Source organism: Ictidomys tridecemlineatus, chromosome 3 (assembly GCF_052094955.1).
Source record: "Ictidomys tridecemlineatus isolate mIctTri1 chromosome 3, mIctTri1.hap1, whole genome shotgun sequence".
Taxonomy (NCBI): Eukaryota; Metazoa; Chordata; class Mammalia; order Rodentia; family Sciuridae; genus Ictidomys; species Ictidomys tridecemlineatus.
In genome coordinates, this window is record NC_135479.1 from 82,722,167 (window position 1) to 82,744,610 (window position 22,444).

At 43.0% G+C, this 22,444-nt stretch overlaps 1 long non-coding RNA gene across 1 annotated transcript in view; it reads right to left on the bottom strand.

The window, feature by feature from the left end:
- Positions 1 to 9,474: 9,474 nt before the first annotated feature.
- Positions 9,475 to 22,444, bottom strand: part of LOC120884302 (uncharacterized) — a 65,928-nt gene continuing 52,958 nt past the window's right edge. Inside the window, exon 2 of the long non-coding RNA XR_005726690.2 lies at positions 9,475 to 9,769. This is a non-coding gene — a long non-coding RNA (uncharacterized LOC120884302). The remainder of the gene's footprint in view (positions 9,770 to 22,444) is intronic.

Below are 22,444 nucleotides of genomic sequence, written 5' to 3' on the forward strand. Positions count from 1 at the left end.
TAAGACTGCTGAAAAGAGAAGGTGGGAGGGAAGGAGTAAAGAAGGGATTGGAGAGAAGAAAAGAGAGAGGAAGAGAGACAGAAAGAGAGAGAATGGTAAAAATGACCCGAGAAGAGCTACACATACCTTCACAAGAAGACCAATAAGATGGACATGTGATTTTGAAACAGAAATGATAGAAGTTTGAAGACAGTGGAACAATTTTAAATTGTATCAGAAGGAAAAAGGCAAGTAAATAATAGCCAACTTACAATTATAAACCTTGAGAAAACATCCACTCAAAATTAATGTGAAATGAAAATGTTTCCAGACAAAAGTGAGACAAATCTTGGCCATTGAACCTGAATCAAAATAAATATACAGTGATTTCTTCTACAAGAGTTAGAAAGGGGGAAAAATCACTAGATTGTTGAAGCAAAGTACACATACATCTCTAGGGGAAGACAAGGTTAACCCAGTGAGCAATGTTGGAGTTATACTATATTTAAGTCGTCTCACCAAATAAAAGTTCACACAAGGAAATGTACCACAACTTATAAGAATCATTTATCAAGAAATAAAAATCACTAGATTTAGATAACCTAGCAATATAGCTTAAAGTGTTGTGGACTATGGACTTGTAGAAAAGGCAAGTTTAGAATAATGAAAGAAATAAAAGACAGAACTTTAAGAAATAAAAACAAGATATTAAAAATACTAAACTTTTAGAAGAATTAAAGGCACTTTGGAAATTAAAAATTATTTAAATTAAAAATTTAAATGACAAATTACAGGGAAATAATGAAGTAGACGGTAAATCTAAGAAAATTACCCAGAATTAACCCAGAGAAGTCATTAAGTGGATATATTAGAAGAGAATTTAAGAGTAATGGAGGATAGAATGACAGAATCTAACACACCTCTAAAGGAGTATCATATTTGAGAAGAGAAAGACTGGGGAAAGGCAACACTCAAAGAGATAATGGCTTAAAATTTTCTAGAACTGATGAAAAACATTACATCTCATATTCAGGAAGCATAATTTATTTCAATCAAAATAAATAATTAATCCACAGGTAGACCGTTCAAAGGGAAAGTGTAGAGTGAAAGAAAAAAGATCTTAAGCCCATGGGAAGAAAAAGAGAGTTTACCTACAAAAGCAAGCAAGAAATATAGACAACATTTCCCAACAGCAGAAATAGAAGTCAGAGACCATAAATTTAATATTTCCAAAGTGCTAAAGGAAAATAACTCTCAGCTTAAATTTTGAACCATGCTAACCTTGTCAATGTCCTTCAATCAAAGATCACCAGGGATGTGCCCATAGTTGAACATGTTGGATGTATTACATTAATAAATGGTCCGTGTTGAACGGGATAAATTGACACTGCGGTGAGATTCAGTAAAAGAGTGTTGGGTATAATCCACTATGGAATTTGGACTTTGGTTCGGTAATTTGGGGAAGGGCTTAAGAAATCAAGGAATTTATGTTAGATGGGGCATTACCAGAAAATAGAAGTCTTTCTATGATTGGACAGTCTAATAACTATAGAAAGGTAAGACTAGAATGAGGATAAGCTTTAATTGGCTTTTTTAAAAAAAAAAAACTGCCATCACTCATTTATTAAAGGTTTGGCATTTTGTGGATTGTACAGTGACTAATTCCAAATGTCAGTTCTGAGACTATTTATGTTCAATAAGAGAACAACACGGGTTAGCTGTAAACATCATATCCATGTGTAATCACATTGAGGCCTAGCTGTGAGATAAAATCAGGTCCCAGATGTTAGCAACTGCTCGCTTCTGTTTTCCCCCAACTTCCATACACAAATGAAAAAATAAGAATAAATTAGAGAGGTTGCCACTCATAGACCCTCACTGAAGGTAATTCTAAAGGATATAACTTCAGGAAACAGGAAATTGAAACCCGAAGGAATGGATGTAAAAACAGGATCGTGAGCAAAGGAATTAGTAATCATGGTTATAAATCAGCATTCATATTAACAGTATGAAAAAAACAACAGCAGTCGTGATGGAGAGAGTTACAAACCAAGGCAGGACCACAGTTCTGACCACAACATAAGATCAGAGTGGGATGATCAGGCTAAACATTCTATGATCCTCATGTTAAGGACTCTAAGGCTTTGACCAGGCAAGAACACATATTAAAACTTAAGAACGACCAACCTAATAGAAAGAGACTGCACAAATGTCATGAGGGCAGAAATGAACAAATATATATATATATATATATATATATATATATATATATATATATATATATATACACACACACACACACACACAAAATAAGGAAAGAAAAGAGAAAAATGATGCCAATCAAAATCATGATAAATAGAAAGCACAAAATGGAATTTTAAAATAAATCCAAATATACCATAGATCAATAATGACTACATATATAGTCATTTTCAATTTATCAGTTAAAGGCCAAATAGTATCAAAATGTGATTTTTTTAATGAGCTCTAGGCTTCTTTCAATTAACACACACACACACACAGAGACACACACACAAGAATAAGAAGTTTGAAAGTTTTAAAATGGCAGGATATGAGCGAATATTATACTAACGAGGAGGACCTGAATTCACTCTGTGGGTCAGATTCGGCCCTCCCTTCCATCACTGCCTGCTGCTCCATTATGTTGTTTCCTGGCTCAGAGTGGCTTTTTCTATCCATCATAACATGCCTTCAATTTGAAGAGCCTTCCCAGCCCCTTTTGCAATATGACCTTCCAATTCCAGAGACAACCATCAACAGATTCCAAATCTCTAAAAAGAAAATCTGATTGGTTGGAGTAGAGGAAAGTTTAAGATGGAAAACTTCTGATGGCAACACAATAATTTTTTAAATACTTTTTAATGATGGGCCTTTATTTATTTATTTTATTTATTTGTATGTGGTGCTGAGACTCAAACTCAGTGCCTCACACATGCTAGGCAAGCATGCTACCACTGAGCCACAACCCCAGCCCCAACACAGTCATTTTTTTTTAAGTCTGCTACTTTCATGTTCATAACAGTCCTTATGTCAACAAGAAAGGCATGAATGATGTCTGTACAAGCTACCTACTAACACAGTGTGATCTTCCACAGAGAAGACACCTAGATAGAATTAAGTGTGTCCAAGATTTGTGAAGGATAAAAGGAAAGAGGATCAGAAGAATGCAGAAGAACTTTCAGACCATGGTGCCAGTCTAACTCCTATGTTAGGAGAGAAGAAAGGAAGCACAGGAATGGAAGAGTCCTAGAACATAGCACGTATCTGGGAAAAATTCCCCCGGGTCAATGGGAGTCCTTTAGCAAAGCTGCCCTTCAGAAAAATCCCACTTTGCACAGGAATGGGCTGGAACTATTACTCAATTCTCATTGCATGTGGGACAGGAGGGAACCTGCCATGCTCATGCATTGGTTGGGAGCAGAGTAAAGGAACAATGGAGCCATTATTCACAGGGACAACAGCTGGAGGCTATCAATCAGCTGTGCCTCTTATAGTAGGTTCACTTGAAGGAAATCTGAATGACATTCCCCATGGCCACTACGGTTCATCCCTTAACCACAGAGATTTGCTTCTCCATTCATATTAAAGGATCATCCATGGTCCCCTGAGCTTTCTCTTCATAAGAAAACTCAGAATAGGAATGTTAGTGGGATGAAACATAGGCCCAACACTACTGTTGATCTCAGGGTCACAAAAAAAAAGTAGTCATTCTCTCACTTCTTCACTATGCATCCTGAAGTCCTCCCATCCTCAGCTATTATCTTGGCAAGTCTTGCTGGATTACATGGTGATATGACACAAACTGAGCTCAAGCTAGTCACTCACACACCTGTCAAGCTGGAGTTACTTCACATGTTTATACACAGAACAGTGGGACAAAGGAACACCAAGAAGCACCTATGTGCATCACCTGGATTCTACAAGCTATCCTCCCTGCCCTGGTGGTATATAAACAATCTTCCTACTGATTAGGATCAATTACCACTGCCAGTGAACTCTTTTTCCTTCTGCTGGTCCCTAGATATAAGGAATCTAAACCATCCACAGTCCTGGCTGCAGCCTAATTGTAATTTAATGGGATCCTCACCCTGTCCCGGGACAAGAATGCACTTCCTCTGGGGACAAAGGCCTCCAATCCTGCAGTGCCTATTGCAGTTGCTGGAAACATGAAATTCCCAACAGGTTGCTTATCAATGGTAAATGGGGTTGTTTCTGCTAATTACTCCTTGATTTCTGGACACACATATTTTTCCTACTTAGCACCAAATAGAAGTCTCTGGTTTACTATGCATATTGCATCTTAAAGGAGGGATCTCCATCCAGCCAGACTGCTGCCTCTGCATTCACAGAAGGCAGTAGGTAGAAGCTGTCAGGCAACCTCCACTCCCTGCAGAAGGTTCTCTTGAAGGGGATCCAAGTGGTACACCTCCATTGCAGGAAGTCATCCATGAAATACATGAGGATTTTCTCTCTGCATGGATCCAGGGAGAGGGAGACCTGGCACCAGAACCTTTCTGTGGCTCTCCCATGGCAATAGATTGCCCAATGCACATGATCTTTCCCTCCTTTCTGCTAGAAGTTTCCTCGTAGTAGCTCCAGAGATCACCCATTAGGAACTGAACAGAACAACCTTGACCTTTTTTTGGAGAAGAACATTCTATAGAATCTCTTTAATGTTTCCCAATATAAATATAGCAGGCACAAGCCCCATTTTGTCTAGAAGCTCGATCTGTCTGATCAGCTTGCCGGTTCTGCCCCCGCCTTGAAACATTCTTGTGTTTTTTGAGTCATTTTAATTCTCTTAGCTTTTATTTCTCCGCCAGCGCTTTCCACTGAGGGGAAGCCCATTCCCACCACCGGTGCGGGACTTGGGCAGGACTCCATGACCTCCATAGCCAAGTAAAGACCAAAAGTAATCATAGAACAATTTCTGGGCAAACTTCTAACAGTTAAATATTTCCACAATTACTCCATAGTAACTGCCTCTGCAGGTTGGGATAATTATCCCAAAACTTAGTGGCTTGAAATAAGCACCATTTTATTATGTCAAATGCTTTTGAAGAGTTGGGGTTTGGACAGGGTTTGCTAGGTGATCCTTCTCCTGCACAGCCTTCACCAGGTCACTTGGTTTCAAGCAGTGGATGGTCTGGAGGGTTCAAGGCAGCTTCACTCAGGCCTGGAACCTAGGTATGGATGAGTGGGAAGCTGGGCCCAGCTAGAACCCTTGACCTTAAGGCCTTCTCAAGGGCAGTATAGCATGGAAGATAAAAAGTAGCAAGACTTCTTAGGTGGCAGCTCGGGACTCCAGTCAACACAGCAGAAGCTGCGGCGCCTTCTCTGAGCTAGGCTCAGAAGTCCCAGGGCAACTCTGCCACTGACTCTATACATCAAAGCAGCTGGACTAAAGAGAAGAGAGTATAGAACAACAAAGAAGGGGAGGAGGGTCAAAGACCCCCTTCAACACCCATCAAAATTCCAAATTTTCAGTTAGGTAGAATAATATCTTACTCAAAATATCTCAATTGCCCACACTGCCAGGAATACAGTATGTCATGATAGTTTACAGTAATGTAATTGCACAAGGCAAGAACAAAATATGTCTGTTTGTTGAACACATGAATAAATGTTCATTATAATCTGGAAGACGAGGGAATGAACTAGCTGGAGACATGGATGCCTGCCTCTTTCATAACAAGAAACCCCCTCCTGCCCTTCCCCTATTCCCTTAGGCAAAAGACAGACTGTCACAGTTGGTATCCTCTCCCCCACCGCAAGCCCCATGGTGTCCATGCCCTTGTAAAGCACAGCTGCAGAGCTTGTGCTCAGATGCGGCTCCCTCCCAGCTGGCTGTGTGCTTGGGAACTGAGCCTCTTCTATTGCCATGAGCAGTAACCCTTGTGTGCACAGCTCAAACACACCGAACGCTCATGGAAAGGAAAAGCTTGAGACTACGATGCCCAGTCCTCTCTCAAGACAGGGTGCAGTCCGTGGTTCCCACAGCTATTGCTTTTGATTATTCCTCTTGGCCTATCGCTTCTTTACCTCTCTTCCTCCCAGGGAATAAATGTCATGCACTGGGCCTTATCCACAGCAATTCTTTCCATTTGTCTAGCAAATACTGATTGATCATCTGCTACATGTCAGGCTTTCTGCTGAGGACACAGAGTAAACAAATCATCACCTGTTCTCCCAAGATACTTGCAGTGTGGCCTCTGAGTTCTAATTGGACAAATGAATGCATAAATAGCAATTATAATATTGTTAGTTAACGTACAAAGACCATGGGTGAATGGTCCCTGAGTTGACTTGGAACCAAAAGTTTCAGAAGAAACAACAAACACCCCAGATGTCTCCGTGCTCAGCTCTGCCTGCAAGTTTGGAAGCCAGTTCCTACTCATTGCCCACCAAGGGCCACTTAAAGGCCACACCTGTATTCCTTTCCCATTCAAGGCTGGACGATGGCTTAATATGCTCTCAGCCCCAACCTGCCTCCCAACCCTTGTTCTAGCCAGCATGACCTGTACACTGGCCTTTGAAGGGGTGTTGGGGCTTCATTGTAATTGTGCCCCAGACTTATGTGGCAGATCCTTCAAATGTGGCCCAGTGTGGTCACCGAGCACGCACACCAGGTTTGACTCTGGACTCTGGTGGTGTGTGGTGTTGGGAGGGCTCTTTAATCCCACTGAGTCTTCGTTTTCACATCTGTAAAAACAGAGCTAATGTTTACTTGCCAGGATGTTAGGTTTAAATTAGATTAGTGCTCTGTATGGCACATTGTGGGCCTTCCCCAAGAGGTAGATTTTATTATCCTTGTTATGTTAACGGTTAAGGTTGTACGATTTAGAAAATAAACATACAGATCACTCAGTCAAATTAAAACTTCAAACAAACAACTTCTTTTTTAAAATGTTAAGTATGCCCCTTGCAAAAGTTGGGACACATGTATACTAAAAGATGAAGTGTTCTTTAAGTGTTCAACTTTAGCTTGACATCCATGTATTATCTGACAACTCTCTGAATGATAATCACCTTCTAGCCCCATAGTAACCTATATGAGATACTCAAATTTATCTTATTGATGAGAAAACTGAAATTCACTGGCCTTTAGTAAGCTTCTCAGAGAGGGGCGGAGGCTCAGATTTGAGACTCATGGTTAGCCCTTTCTCAACATTACCAGTGAGTCTCAGTTTCCCCTTCTGGCCCAGGAGATCAATTGGCTTCACAAGAATCAGTGTTGGTGTTTTGTAGCAATGCTTTCCCTTGCAGAAGGAGGATGGTATCAAAGTGCTGCCAAGAAGGAGGACCAAAAGCAGAGACTGATACCCCTTCTCACCAGGGCAGCTTCCTCGTGGAGGTCATGCCAGTGTTCCAGGAGGAAGCCCAGGACAGTGCCGCTGGGGCAGATGGCCTATGCTGGCCCCTCTTCTCCAGCCACATCCACACAGAAAGCCCATGGAGGTAGAGGCCACAGAGGCAGTTTTGGAAACAAGCACCAGAAGATCCAAACTGTACTGAATCTGCCCTCCTGCCCACTCCTGCTCTGTCTTCCCTGCAGAGTTCCAAAGACCCCAAGGAAGCCCTGGGTGCCAGCGAGAGGAGTCCGCAGGTGCTTCTGGGGAGAAGGGAAGATGCACATGGGAAGATGGGGGAAGGACCTTTAGGATAATGATTTCCAGAGCTGAGATGACAACTCCTGGTGACAGGCTGAGGAGCACCAGAAATAAAAATAAATTAATGAATAAATTTTTTTTAAAAACCCTGCCGACCTCCCTTTTCCAGTGTGGAAATAAATACACCTGTCTTCCTTTCTCTCTCTCTAGAACCTGACCTTCAAGGAATCTACCCTTTTAGGGTACCTTCCCTTTCCAGCCTTATCCGGGTCACCTCCCTTGCCTGGGAAGTCATAGGTGTGTGTTTTCAGAAAGAGGTGGTCAGGATCAAGTGGAAAGATCAGGCAGGTATGTGTGCAGCTTAGTCCTGGGGCTTCTGTGCTTCAGGATGCAGAGAGGATGAGAGAGCAACGCATAAGCAGGAAGCCCTGACGAATATGTTTGTGTGGGGGAATGGAGGGAAAGTCTAGCTCTAGGAGAACATTCAGCTGCCATGATGCAGAAGATGGGGAAGGACCAAGGAATCCAGACTCAGGAGGCACTCTGGTCTCCCCTTTTTTGGACAGCACTGCCCTCCCTGATCCTCTCCAAGAACACAAAGGGTGCATCTTCTGCATGGGCTTCAGAATGGCCAGCTTCATTCACCACTTAGCCAAGCAAGCCAGGGGGCAGTTGTGCTGCAGGACCCAGATGTGTCTCACTCCTCAGAGGTAATAACAGGCTTGACATTCCTCTTGCCATTTTAGTCTATTTTGTAGAGACTATATAACATAGTCCCTGCGATTGGATCATTCATAAGCAGCAGAAATCTATTTCTCACAGTTCTGGATGCCGGTAAGTCGAAGATCAAAGTGCAAACATCTGGAAAAGTCCTTCTTACTGCATCCTCACCTGGCAAAAGGTGGAAGGACAAGGTGGCTGAGTCCTCATATAGAAGACGAACCAAGGAAGCAAACCCACTCCTGCAAGCTCTAAAATCTAACCACCTCCCATCAAGCCTCCCCTCCCATCCACAGTTGCACTGGAGGTTAAATTTCCAACACTTGAATTTGGAGGGACAAATTCAGACCATAGCATCCCCCTTCCCATGCTAACAGCTCTAATCCTATGCCTGCAGCCACCTTCACCTCTGCATTCCATAATATGTGTCTATAATTCAGCTAGCCTATAATACCAAGGGCAGAGGGTAGTGGAAACTCAGCCTGCCAGAGAGACAAACCAGACAGGTGTAAATGGGTCACAAATCTATGCACAGTACACTCAGATGCTAAAAAGCATCTATAGTCTTCTTCTTATTGAATGGTAGTTCCTGAAGATCCTGTATCCCTTGGAGTAGTTTGATCTCTGGTTGTCACAGTGCCTGGGAGCTACCACCAGCCTTATATACCAAGGCCAAGAATGCTAAATATCCCTACATGAGGAAGAACTGCTTGACCCAAAGGTTGATGGCATCCCCCTGGAGAAGCAGTCCCTATCTCCCACAAAATTATTCTCACTGCAAGATGGTTGTGGGAAAGAGGAGAACGCAAAACTCAAAACTTGCCAATTCATAGGTTTTTCTACCATTTCTGTTGCACTGTTTATGTTCTCTTAAATGACTCAGTCTTTAAGGAGGAAAAGATCCATTTTTAATACGTGTTCCCTTCCCCTTTCCATTCCCCATAATGATGCTAGTGCATGCAAAGGCAGGGCTTATTCAACCTGTGAATATGGGGGAGAGGAGTTGATCCACCTGAGCACGCGTGAAAAACCCAGAGTTCCTGCATGTCTGCGTGTATCTTCATGTTGCTCTTGTGTTTTGAATGTAGCTAGGCAGCATAAGTTTTCATTTGGGTTCTTCCAAAAACCAACTCTGAGACAAGGCTTGGGATGCACATAGTTTATTGTAAGGTCATCCCCCGAAACAGACAGCAAAGGGAAGAAAGTCAATCTAAGAGTGTGTTATTGAAGAAGCCACCGCAGGTTGGGAGCTCCACCTGAATGGAGTGCAGATGCCCTTCTAGAATTGTCCCCCTTGTAAAAGACACTAGGCTCGGCATTCCACCAGTTCCCAACACCAACCAGCCAAGAATTGGTGTGGGGGGGAGTGTCCCCAGGGGCAGTATCCACCGTCATCAGGCTGGTCAGCTTCAAGGTGGTCACTTGAGAAGATGCAGGAGCTGAAACAAGAAAAATGCACAACCTGAGTTGAGGAGGGAGGTTATTACCAGAAGGCAGGAAAGTTCACATGGAAGCATTCACAGAGCGGCCAAGAGATGCTGTGGGTACCACAGGAATCCACACAATGCAGAGCTGTTATTTCCAAATGACTTCCCCTTACAAACCACAAGATACTGGTCCATTGGCTTTGAGCTCCCAGGATTACTAAAGAAATCCGCACCCACCTGATTCCTGTTCCTTTGCTGGTAACCTGTTATTTCTCTTTCTGGAAACTTTGGGGTTTTTTTATTGTTATTCTTGAGGTTCTGTGATTTCAGCAGTGTGTATCCAATTGTGTTTGGGGTCATTCATTTTGTGTGTCTTTCCGTGATCCTTTTCCACTCTGAAAAACTTGTGGATTTTTTCAGTTTTATGTTTTCCTGTATATTTTTAGTTCCTCTTTGCTCACTTGTGCCCCTCTCCTCCCAATCTGGTTCTTGAGTTCATTCTTTATCTATGCCCATCTTCCTTTCCAGCACAGTTATCAAATGATCGAAAGCATTTGATGATCACAGAATCCTAATCAATTCTTTTTCATACCATTTATTCTTTACTGATGTAACCTGTCCTTCAAAGTTCAATTTTAATTACACTCATCTTAGACTTCCTTTTCCCTTTTCCATGGACATTAGCTGTTTTATTTGTTGATTTTGATTCCTCTTTTTAATGATGTTTGTTTTCCTTAAATGTTTGGACATTCTTAACTATTGTTTGCCTTTGGATGTGAAATTCCTGTTTGCTCCGGTATGTAAACACCCACTGCAGCTGTCTGGGGCGACTGGCCTAGGGTGTAGGGAAGGCAGTGTCTCAGGAAGTAGCCTTCCTCCTGCAAGGCTGTCCCCTTTCACAGGAAGTGGGAGTCATCTGGACTCATTTTTCACTTTCTCCAGCCTGAATGTCTATCTGAGTTTCCTGGGTCAGGATTCCTCCTTCAGACAGCTGTACGGTATATTTTTAGTTCCTCTTTGCTCACTGTAGAGTTGATTCTGGGGGCAAATTCATGAACCAGGCCTCTTCCTTTACTTTACACACACACACACACACACACACACACACACACACACACACTTCTTTCTTGCCTGACTGAAGTTACTTCCAGCTCTCTCTGGGTTATTTCTCCCATCTGGAGGGTCTATCCTGGATCTACACATCACCCTGCTCTCTGCTCAGGAGCGGGCTGGCTGGTGGGCTCAGCTGTTCATACAATGCTTTAGTAATTAACCTGATGATGGTCCAAAAGCCCCTAAAGTCTAAACTTAAAAATATTTCTGGGATTTCTGTTACTTCTGTGATGGTGTTCTATTGTCTATGTTTAGGGCTATGGCTTCCCACTCACCTACCCCCTGCCTTTTTCTCTACCGTCTGAACCAATCTGCTTTCTATCTTTCCGCTTTTTAAAAAATCTGTCTAAGGATCGATCCCAAAGTTTCACCACCCTATCATTAGGTAAGAGTTCAGGGACACCAAGATGGCAGAGACCGGGTACTAGAAAGAAGCCATTGGAGGACATGATTGATGAGGAGACCAGTCCTGTTCCTGTTCACAGTAAATCCCATCACCAGGACAACTCCTGCCACTGAGAACATCACCAGGACAACCCCTGCCACAGGTTCAAATTTTAAAATGACCAAATGGAAGTAAAGTGGGCAGTATTCTAATTGGGTTTTCTAAAGTAAGCAATAGAGGGGGAAATCAGAAAATGTTCTAACCAGCTGTCATAAGATAACCAATGGGAGAAAATGGGGTAAGGTCTTCAATCAGGCCCATATAGGGAAGAGAATGCCCCCACAGAACAGGATATAAGACCAGACCCTAATTTTCAGAATTTGGGGCCTTGAGCCTCTCTCTCAGTGGGCCCCCTCTGTTCCCCCTAGTAGAGTGCTATATTCACCTTCAATAAACCTGTTCTCTATATGTTACTTCTGTGTGTCTTGTGCAATTCTTTGTTAGGGACACGGAGAACCTGGACTTCGACTGGACAACCCAACAGGAACACTGTCATGGATTCCTTTACCTCCTCCTCCTTTCATTTACTTATCTTATTTGACTTCCACAACAACAAAGTGGAAAAGATACTAATTATTGGCATTTTTTCCAACAGGAAAACTGAGGCCTAGAGAGATTAGATTTGACTTCTCGAAGCTGCCATAGTTAGAACAGGGTAGTGCTGGAACTTGACCAGGGCTCACCTGACCCCAGGGGAGGCTATAACTATTCTCTTCATCTACTCATGAGGGTCCTTCTCTGTGTTTGCATCTTTGTTCCTCCCCACTAAGAGCTCTTCAAGCCCTCTTGTCCCTACAGGACCCAGCATAGTGCAGAGGTCACCAACATGAGGAGTCGAGGTATCACCTTGTTAGAAAGTGTCAGGTTAGGCTTTGGACTTAGGAAATCTGGCCCTAAAGACTGCCCCCTAATACCACACTGCCACTCAGATCTGAGGAAGCCCCACCAGCTTCCTCCCAAGTATCCCCATCCTGAGAGAAAGAGGAAGGCACACCCCGGAGCTACAGCCCATCTGTGCCCTGGGAGCACTGCCCATGGGGGCTTCCACAGCTGTGGTTCACTGCGAGCATCATGTACCCTTTGACTTTTAAAACCAAGATCACGTATGATTTTGATAAAACAGAAAAGAAGATAAACAGAAAGAAAAGAAGAATGCAGACTATGGACTGTCAGGGCTGTGGGCAAACTACATATACACAACAGACGTTGGAAATGTGCTATAGGGAGGCAAGTCATGACCGGCAGGACTGGTCCACTGTATGAGGGGCAAGAAGCTGTGAGTAGTGACCTGCCACTGATTAAGGCTGTCATCTTCAACAAGTGCACTCTTTGGGCTTCTATTTTTCTATTTGTAAGGTGAAGTTTTATATCCAATGATGCTACATGAACGGTAAATTCACTTTGATCAGAAGTAAAGATTTTATGAACCCAGCGTGGTGGTGCACACGCCTGTAATCCCAGTGGTTTGGGAGGTTAAAGCAGGAGGATCGAGAGTTCAAAGCCAGCCTCAGCAACTTAATGAGGCCCTAAGTAACTTAGTGAGCCCCTGTCTCTCAATAAAATCCAAAAAAGGGCTGGGAATGTGGCTCAGTGGTCGAGTACCCCTGAGTGTTCCCAGCCTCTTCATTAACATTTGTCATTCGGGGCCCTGGGTACTTCTCCAGTCAGGGCTCAGGGCTCTTTGTTTCATAGATTTACCCTCCAGCCCACAGTCCTAGGTATGGCTATCTCATATATAAATCATTGATTTTTTTCATCCAAGCCCTTCCTCTATCATCTGTCTATCATCCTTTATTCAACCATGTGCACAAACACACACACACACACACACACCAACACAGTTTTGACCAGAAATTTTATTTGTTATTTTTAAGACTCTGTTTAGGTATAATTTCCTACAGGAAGAACTTTCTGAGTCCCCCTGTCAGGCTGAATGAGACATCCACGTCTGGGCTTCCCTCTAGTTCTTGGTGGGAGTCCGTGGTGTGCCACAGCACTAATCTAATTTAGACCTAACATCCTGGCACGTGAGTCCTAGCTCTGTTTTTACAGATGTGGAAAAGTCAAGGAGCCTTCCCAACACTGAACACTACTAAATCTCAGAGTCCAGAGTCAAACCTGATGTGCATGTTCGGTGACCACACTGGGTCACCTTTGTAGTGTCTGTCTCATAAGTCTGGGGCACAATTACAAAGGTATCCTGATACTCCATTGGGGTGGTGAAGATGGCAAACCTGCAAAGGCAGCACACAGGTCATGCTGGCTAGGACAAGGGATGGTGGGCAGGCTGGGGAAGAGAGCATATTGACCACTATCCAGCCTGAATAAGAAGGGAGTACAGGGGTGACCTGTATGGGAGTCCCACTACTGGACACTGAGTGGGGACTGGCTTCCAAGCCTGCAGGGAGAGTTGGGCACACAGACATCTGGGGTTTTGTTGTTTCTTTCTTGTTCTGGGTCTTTAAGTGGCAAGTCACCTCAAGGAATAGATCGCACACAAAGTCTTTAGGGAATAATGACAGGCTGAGTGCTAGGTTGGTCTTTAGGCTGCTACATTTCCACTGGAGCCTCTCCCAGCGGGGGACACCAAATATGAATCAATAAGGTCAGACCAAAATTGTATGGCTTACAGCCAAGTACTACTATAAATCTTATAGAGCAAAACGTAGCTATAACATGCATTTTACAATAAATTATAAGATAGAAACAGGGCAAAATAAGAGCAAGTTTCTAAGTGTAGGATTATGCAAAAGTTTTAGAGCAATTTTCATAATGGAGGCATTAGGCCCATGCATCACTGTCATTTTTAACTAATATTTAGTTTAGAATTTTGAAAAGGTAAAGCAAATGGATTTTCCAGTAAGTAACTTTCCTTACCTGAAGTTGTTCTAGAAAGGATTATAGCTGAAATTACTCTCAAAGGTACTGACGAAAGAAGAGGCAATAAGAAATAAAGGTTTATTATTTAAAATTATAGCAGAATGGCTAAAACCATAGGCTCTGGAGTTAGATTGCCCAGGTATAAATCCTGACCTTAGTTGATGTGTCTGTGTCTCATTTTTTTCTCATCTATAAAGCAGAGATATCCGCCTATAGAGTTGTGTAAGAATTTAATGTGTTGATGCCCTTGGAAAAGAGCTTGACATATGGTGAAATAATAAATGCCAGATATCAATTAACTATTAGCTATTATTACTGGCAATTAAGTATGATTAATAGAATAGATTAAATATAAATTAAATTAAACATAAATACAGATTAAATATAAATATATAAATTGGTATTTATATATTTGATTTATTCCTATTAAAATTCATATTTAATTTATTCTACAAATAATTATGTGAGAGTGTGTTGCGTGCGTGTGTGTGTGTGTGTGTGTGTGTGTGTATACATACATACTCGTGGCACTACTCTGGGAAGTAAAGAAGGGGTAGAGAAGCAAAAGGAGAATGTAAAAGAAATCTTTATTTATTAGAAGAGCCAATAATCCTTGTCTAAATTAACTACATCAAAAAATACAAGTATAAGAATACTCATGAAAATTATATTTGCTGGAAGAATTATGAACAATTTTTTAAGTAGCTCTGATGCTTGGAGATGTTTGTGACAGAATTTTGACCCCCCAGTAACAAGCACATGGCTATAGTCAAGGGTCAGGATAGCGGTTATGATTGGAGGAGAGTGACTTAGGAACCAAAAGGAGGAGCTTTCAGAGCTGCTGTTAATATTTTATTTCTTGATAGGATTGCAGTGCACATGGGTGTGAGAGCTTATGGGCATTTTCTGTATATACACCGTACAGTCACAAAAAGTTTTCTAGAAAGTTGCCTCTGGGAAGTGGGATCAGGCTGCAGAGAAGTAGGGCTCAAGTTTTGCTTTACTGGATTATATTTAATGATTGGTGTTTATCTACTCTCAAAACCATTCTCTAGTGTTGTGTGTTGTGAGGATACATTGAAAGGTCATGTGAAAGATGGATCTCTGACCTGGGATGCTCCTGCCAGCATCTTTCTGAGCCAGGTTAGGACCTGGGAGCCCAATGGCAAAGCCTGTGACTTGCAGCAGCAGTGGATGCTGCAAAGGCTGCCTCAAATTCAGGACTGGCGCGTAGGTCAGGGGAGCGACCCCCACCCTCTGGACACATCACTAATAGGGGCACCACTTCTTCAGTCCTTACTCACATGTGCAGCACCCAGCTGTGCCAGACCCCAAGCCAGGAGCTTCGTCCCCAAAGGCAAATAGATCAGGGATCTGCAGGGTTACAGGGGGACAGGGGTGTTGGCAGTCACATGATTGCTAGAGGAGCTGAAGGAAGGGGCACTTACCCAGCAGTAGCATGGCCAGAGAGAGTGAGGGTGGCTTCAGAGGTGTGGTACCTAAACTGCCATCCAAGCCAAGAAGGCTCTACCAGAGGAACAGAACTAATAGGACATGTGTACATACACACACACATACACACACACACACACACACACACACACACACACACACACACACATATCCACTCATGAGTGTGTGTGGATAGATGGAAAGAGAGAGAAAGAAATTTATTTCCAGGAATTGGCTTATGTTGATTGTGTGGGCTAGCAAAGTCCAAAATCCATCAGGCCAAATCCATCAGGCAAGCTGACAGGCTGGACTCTCTGGGGCAGGAGTTAACCCTGCAGTTCACAGGTATGGTTTCTTCATCCTCAAGGAATTCTCTGTTTTTCTCGTTGGGCCGTCCAACCCACTGGATGAAACCTACCCAATTATCAAAGGTCATCTCCTTTTAAGATCATATGTTATCGACATTAACTCCATCTACAAAACACCATCACAGCCACACGTAGGTTAGTGTTTAAATGAAGAGCTCAGCATAAGAGCCTCAGCAAGCTGACACATAAAACTACCATCCTCGTTGGGTTGGAGGAGAGGCAGCATATCCAGGCAAAGGAACTGTAAATGTGAAGGTTCACGTATGTGTGTGTGTGCATATGTATGTGTGCTCACATGCGCGTGTATGTGTGCATGCAAGTACACACGTGCCTACATTGGGGGAGGGGAAAAGAAATACAGAAGCAGTGATATGTAGCAGGAGAGAGCAGGTGAGCCTGCAGAGGTGGGCAAGTAGAACTGGCTCATAGAGAAATTCATCTGCCATGCTGAGGGGCTTTGCTTTCATATCATTTTTTTTTAATTTGACATAGGACCTCGCTAAGTTGCTTAGGGCTTCGCTAAATTGCCAAGCAGGCCTTGGACTTGTGATTCTCCTGCCTCAACCTCCTGAGTAGCTGGTATCGCAGGTGTGTGCCACCACAGAAAATCTGGATTCTTTGGCCCCCACCCAGGCCTGACAAATAAGATGAAATAGAAACTTACATGATTAAAAAGTCCCATTTGTCCCCAGTCTGTTGACCAAGTTTGAGTATCCCTGCTTTAGTCAATGGAAGCCACTGGAGTGTTAAATGACAGGGTCCCCATTTTATTGTCATTGAACTGTCTTCCTCATTTAAGTGCTTGTGATTTTCACATGAATAGGATAACTTTTTCATGGTGGCCCCAAACACCCAGGCAAGTAGAATGTGTCTGGGAAAAACTTGGCTGAGATCCTCCCCAGTATGCTTATCTTCACAGACACAACCTAGTTGGGATCAGAAGGACCAGAGAGCTGGAAGCAGAAGGCTGGGCTTCTCTGTCACTGTCAGTTTCACTGCCATGGAGATCCATTCATTCACTGAGCATTCATTTAATGCTTATGGAGTCCCCAATCCACACCAGACTCAGGGGAAACAGGAAGACTGCAGAAGCCAGGTTACAATTTTGCAGACACATGAAATACACAGATTTTAAAAGAGCAGGACACAGAGCAATGTTGTTAAGGCAATGTTTAAGACAAGCATGAAGCAAGAAGGTATAGTCAGAAAGCATACATGCCAAAGACCTAAGCTTGTTTAACAAGGCAACCCACACAGAGGACCTCATACATGCTGGCACATAGGCAGCATTCAATAAATGTTGGTGCCTGGACATCTTGAGTTCTAATTAATGCCAGGACCTCTTTTCAGCAGTTATAGTCTTTGGGGTCCTGGAACAAGAAGGGAAAAGCATGTCTGGCTTCCAGAAATGTAGATTTTATTAATATTGTAGTGTCCATCTGGTTGACATAAGAGGCACCGGATATCTGTAGTTGAGCTCCAAAATAGATACTACAAATAAGGCTGCCTTAGGAAATAGAAATGCCCTTTCCCTGAGACAACATTTGTCAGTCCTCTCCCAATTTAGACCTCTTCAAGCACACATACCGAGAAACATCAGGGACCTTCAGGCCCACCTCGAACCCCCCAGGAAGTGTTCTGGGGGAGGCCCTCGCTTCCATTAGCTTTGGATGCCCTGTGACTTCTGTACTCCAACCCTCTCAGCATTCCAATTCCCATCTGGTATCAACAAGTCCAAGACTCACAGGAATCCTGCATGCTTTAACTAGGAGAATGGCGAGCCTTTCTAAGAAAGTCTGCTACGGGTTATCCCAGGATGTTTTTAAGATGATCAGAAGGTGCAGGAGCTAAGGATAGAAAATGGCAGCTCTGACCCCACACTCACTCAGGCCCAGGGTTGCTCTCCCAACTCCAAAGGAAGCCATTCTCAAAACAGAGATACTAAGCTGTTGAAGTGACCCTCTGGTATCTCTCTGGATTTCGCCAAACTTATATAGAGGGTATAGATCAACCCTCTTTATAATCTCATCTCCCACCCTAGCTTCCACAAACCAGGAGGGACTGTACCCTAAGAACTGGTAGACCAAGCATTACCTTCCCAGCAAGTTGGTGTTATGGTTTGGATATGAGGTGTCGCCCCTTCTCCCCCAAAAGCTCATGTATTAGGCAACGCAGGAATGTTCGAGGTGATAAGATTAGATTATGAGGTGGATTAATCCATTTGACAACTAATAATCTGAATGTACATTCTGGATGATAACTGTAGATGATCGGGGAAGCTTGAGGAAGTAGGTCCTAGAGACATGCTCTTGGGAATCATATTTTGTCCCTGGCTCCTGGCTGTCTCTCTGTTTCCCAGCTGCCAAGAACTGAGGCACTTTCCTCCACTATGCCCTTCTGCCATAATGTTGTGCCTCACCTCCTTCCCAGCAATGAAGTCAGTCACCCAAGGACTCAAGCTCTGAAACCTTGGGCACAAAATAAACATTTCTCCCAGCCCAAAGTTGTTCATGTCAGTGATTTTGGTCACAGTGACTAACACAGCTGGCTTTCAGGCAGTGACCTGTACTTGGCCCTCCTTAGTCCACACCCTTCCACATGGTGTGATCCTTTGGGGGTCCGACATAGTGAGTTGGAATTCACAAGAATCTATGGGTCTAAGGATTGCATGACGTACCTGGGACTCAGGAACTGCATCCACTGAAATACAACATTCAAGAACAGAAAAAAAATATCATAAAATCTTCAGTTCTTAACTATTACTCCTAAAGAAATACACCTAGAAAGACAGGAAAATCCCCCCATTATAGTGGGTAGATTTTGGCCAAGTTGTACCTAAGTATTTCCCTGAAAGCTGGACAATGGGAAGAGTTTTACCCTCCTGGGACCCTAACACAAGCTTCACGTAGGAGCATGCAGGATGCATATTCTCTTCCCAGAGAAGCTGTTTCCTCAGTGACATGAGCCAAGGCCTGGTCCCTGGGAAAGGTCTGGAAACACTGGCTTTCAGGAAACAGGAGAGGCTAACTGTATCGCTGCAACTACCAGGAGCACAGCTGGGCCATTTACAGGGGACTATCTCTGAACTGGCCTCATTCAGCATTCCAGCCTTTATCTTGAAACCCCTTTAGAATGATGCTCAATGACCAGCTTGTTGAAGCTCACCAACTCTCCCATCAAGAGCAACCAAAAATAAATGGAAAAAAACCCTCCTCTGTTTAAAGCCTCCAGAAACCCATCAGGCCCTCATACATAAGGGCCCAAGGTCCTGGAGAGAAAGAACCCCAATATTCTGTCCCCCTTTTCTCTCAAGGGACTTGCCACTTCATAAGTGATGCTCCAGGTAAACCTGGAAGCAGCTGCTGAGTACCCGAAAAGCTAAGCAGACCCATAGGCAATGTCAGGGATCTGGGGAGATAAAAGTTGGGGTCCAGGAATACCAATATAGCCAGGACACATAATCCCAGAAACAGAGAGAGAAAGGAGAGGCAGTGGGGTGAATCCAACATTAGGCACCACTTTCCCACCCAAGGCCTTGCCAACTCTTCCACTATGCAAAACGGGAATGAAAGGAGCAGCAGAGTTTAGGGCAGGCTCACTCTGCAGGGAGGGGAGAGGAGATTAAACTTGGGGATCCTTCCAAAGAGGAAGCGCCTTTCAATTGCAATACATGAAGGGCTACAACCTAAGGGTGAATTCATAAAGGGATTAAGCTCTTTCCAAGGACTGGGTTCAATCTTCCACCCTGGCAAAAGAAGGATTAGTAATCCTCAAGAGATCAATTGAAAATATCCAGAGTGACACACAGTGAGGGAGAAAAAAAAATGGAAAAAATGCAGAAAAGTGGGAAATATTCATTATTCGCCAACCTAACACCATACGAAAGAAAACCCATATGATAACTGACTTGGGAGACACATTTGAAAAAAAAAATCCAGAACCAGCTTATGCATAAATGAAAAGAAACATACTTCCTCTCATGGGTAGAAGCTAAAGAGAAATAAGGGGGAAAGGGGAAGAGACCTCATGAAAACAGAAGGGAGACAAGAAGAATAGAGGAGGAGAATCAGAACCAGAGGGAGGGAGGAGGGGCAAGAAAGAGGAGGTCCTGGGAGCAAAACTGTTATATTGTGTGCGTGTAGGAGATGGTAACGACAAATCCCACTATTATGCATAATTATAATGTACCAATAAATATTTATGTATATATATATACATAATTTTAAAGAAAAAAAACTCTCTCTCTCTCTCTCTCTCTCTCTCTCTCTCTCTCTCTCACACACACACACACACACACACACACACACACACAGGCTTTCCTCCAAGATTGTGAACAAAGCAAGAATGTCTGCCCTTGTTACTTTGATTAACATTGTACGAGGTGTCCTGGACCATGCAATAGGCAAGATAACTGGTTTACAGATTGGAAAACAAGGACATCTTTAGTCAATGAAGATGTGATTATCAACACAGGACTGTCTCCTCCCACGTCTTGCCCCAGGGAACCTGATGTCTCCCCCTTGCTCCACATCAACGCCTCTCCTTGTGAGGATCAGCTCAAATACATCTCCCTTGCTAAAGCCTGCCCTGAGTCTGTGCTTCCAGCCTCAAACTCTCTCCCCCTTTATCTTTACTTTAGTTCACTTTGATAAACATTAATTTAACTCCTACTATGTACTGAGCACTGGGAATTCCCACGAGACTTTGTCTACCTACTTCCGTGGCATTTACCACTCGAGAAAATAAACAAAACCTATTTCCTTTAAAAAAAAAATCAAATACCAAAGTTAAGCTAAGGTTTCTTTCCACAAACATCCTCAATCCTAGCTCCTCCCAAACCTATTCAGAGGTTATCACTGTTATCATCTTGGTGGAAGCTTTTTGAACTTCTCTTCCTTGGGGTGTGTGTAGGTGTGTGTGTGTGTAGGTGTGTGTGTGTGCGCTTATATACATATCTATGACCCCTAGAAAATGGAGATTATTTTGTGTTATATTTTTTCGTCTGCTTTTCATTTTAAATAAGAGATACGATACCATAAGTAATTACCTGTCACTTATTTTATTGAAGGGTATCCAAAAGATCTATTGATAGATCGACCTCATTCTTCTTCATCTTTGTATAATTTTTCATGGTATGACTTTAGCCTCAGTTTATGAGAATGCTGTCCTGTTAATGAACATTTAGATTTCTTGTAGTATCATATTACAAGCATTAATTTTATATGCTCTTTCTGTTCACGTGAATGAATGTCTGTTTGAAGCATAAACCAAGATGGCAAAACACTGGATAACAGAGTGTCTCCATTTACTTCAATAGATATTGCCAGATGGCCTTCCAAAATTTCCCTGAAGGCAGGATCTTTGTCAAATTCATCTCGAGGGCTAGGGACATTGCTCAGTGGTAGAGCACTTACCCAGCCTGCTCAATGCCCTCTGTTCAAGCCCCAGCACACACCCAAAAATAAAAAAAACCTCAGTGTTCTGCCCCTTACTCTGAGTCATTCACATAGTAGGCACTCATTAAGCATTTTTTAAATTGATGGATGAAAGAGGACACCGTTTTAGTGAAAACATTCTGAATCATTTTTCTGGCTCATCATGTAATGATTTGTAATATAAACTTTGCATAAATACCTTGTCTAGACATCCACTGCTAAGCCACAAACACTGTCTCTTCTGTTATCTGAATCACACATAGCAACTAGAATTTATGTAGGTATTTAGTAAATATTGATGTTCATTAAATCAATGAGTGGATATGTTGTATGTTAATAGTACAAATAGGTTGGGGAAATCTTTGTTGTGATTATAGCACAGAAAACATCAGAAAAGAGGACACTCACAGGCCACTCTCCATGGGAAGGGTGCTAAACAGGTAGACATGTTTCTGTAGCTCAAGTGACACAATAATGGCGGTCATTAACTGGGAGCCCAAAAGGACCGGCTAGCTGCTAATTCCTCTTCAAGAGCAATGCGTTACCAGGGAAAGATGGTAGAACTGCAACGGGGAGAGGAAGGTGTCTCTGTCCACATTAATGGGGCGTTCAATGTTCCCGCGATGTACAAATGTGCCAAATAAGACATTCCAAGCAATGACCTGTGGTGGGAAAGAAAACTAAGCTTGTTTCTGCCTTCATGATCTTAAGAAGCAGGGTATCCGATCTTGCATGAGTCCCATTTTCTCTATGTCCAGATAGGGTGGACTTGGGACCATCACACATCTTCAAAGTAGCCTTCAAAAAATGCACCATCCCAACCCATCTCTCCCCCAAATTCTGACTCTCAGAATCCTCAGCCTCAGAGGTGAAATGAATCCCAATCACTAAATTAAAAGCAGTGGTCCCCCCTCACTTGCACAAGTGTCCATTTCTTCCAAGTTTTGCTCATCATTTTCTCATTAGTCTGGTTCTCAATCTCACCATCATTACT